A 1,643-nucleotide genomic window follows, 5' to 3' on the forward strand; every position below is an offset into this window, starting at 1 on the left:
ATAAAAAAATATATATAACCTAAGACTGTCAGTACAAGGTGGTATGTTAAGTACCCAACTAGGAGCACTGATTTGGGGCATTTAGAATAGTGGTTTCTAGGACATGGTCTCTTGTAGATGGGTGGAGAGAGTAAATAATTATAAGGGTTTGGGAATCTAAATGCTCATCAAGCATTAACCATAGGCTTTAGGCTGTAAGGGCAATGAGTAACACATAGTATAATAAATATGCACCCTGAGCGCATGCACATTTGTTGGTGGTAGAACAGCCTCCAGCAAAGAGACTTCCTTTGCAAATGGTCTGGGTGGTCTAGCACTCCTCAGTCCCTATCATGCATAATCATACACCGAGGTTTCCATCAGCCCACAAGCAAGAACATGGCAGCTATCCCCTCCAGCTCTTCATTCCTGGCCGCTCATGACTAGTGCGGTTGCATCCTGGGCTCTACTTCCAATAACATCTCCTACAGAAGTGCTGAGTACTCTTGGGAAGCCATCCACCACCACCTGGGTCTTCCCACAGCAAGCCCAGACACTGGTGAGCAAGCCTGTCTTGGGAAGTCCACTCTCCCACTCATGGTCACCCTGTTGGAGTCCCCAGAGCACCCGGAATCTCCCCAAGCCTCTAGCAGCATGATCACCTGTGCGACCAGGCTGGGGAAGCCACGAGGAAGCAGCCTGGCAGTCACTGGGGCAAAGCAAATGTCTGAGGGTCCCTTCCTGAGCCGCAGCCACGAACCACCATTCTGGTGAGGCACTGGATACATCAGAGTCCTTGATATTAAGCAGGTTGCAGTGAGCAGAGAAGCAGTCGGGTTCTTTTTATACTAAAACACCAAAAAAGAAGCCAAGAGTACCCCACTGTTACTATTCAAGTCATCCCTGAGCTTTTCTGATGCAACCACCAAAAATAACATAATAAATAATAAGATAAAATCATAAAGCAAAAATAAATACTGGTATTTGTAAAATGTTAGATACAAATTAAAGTATTACTAAATTCATTGTAGCTTTTGCTATTATATACTTCACTTGAAACTAATATTAAGTGAGCAACCATTGTCATAATACATCACTGAAATGCTTTTTATGTTTATAAGATATCAAGCTGGAAAAAGTTGAGACCCTCTGATTTTGGGAGTTCTCAAACTGGAAATGGTTGCTACTTCTTTAACCCTCCCCATTCCAGCATGTGTTCCTTGTGTTTTAATGGGAGTCATTCAGGCTACCATAGTCCCCCCCACCCATCCTTGGGAGATTTGTTCCCAGGCCCCCAGTGGATGGCTGCACCCACAGGTGGTACTGAACCTCATATATGTATATATTATATCTTTTCCTACACATAGATACCTATGATAAAGTTTATAAATTAGACACAGTAAGGGATGAACAACAACTAATAGTAAAATAGAACAATTATAACAATATACTGTAATAAAAGTGCTGTGAATGTCGTCTGGCTGTCTCCCAGTATCTTACTGGACTGTACTCACCCTTCTTCTTGTGACGATGTGAGACTACCGACATGCCTCGTGATGTAGCGGTAGGCTACTGCCAAGCTTCTGAGGGTCTGCTAGAAGGAGGATCATGTGTTTCAGAAACACAGTTGACCACGGATAACTGAAACCATGGATAAGGGAAGA

General features: G+C 43.5%; 1 pseudogene; it reads left to right on the forward strand.

The window, feature by feature from the left end:
- Positions 1–378: 378 nt before the first annotated feature.
- Positions 379–637, forward strand: LOC123325282 (annotated as a pseudogene).
- The last annotated feature ends 1,006 nt before the right edge of the window (positions 638–1,643 follow it).

This window comes from Neomonachus schauinslandi, chromosome 7 (assembly GCF_002201575.2).
Source record: "Neomonachus schauinslandi chromosome 7, ASM220157v2, whole genome shotgun sequence".
Taxonomy (NCBI): Eukaryota; Metazoa; Chordata; class Mammalia; order Carnivora; family Phocidae; genus Neomonachus; species Neomonachus schauinslandi.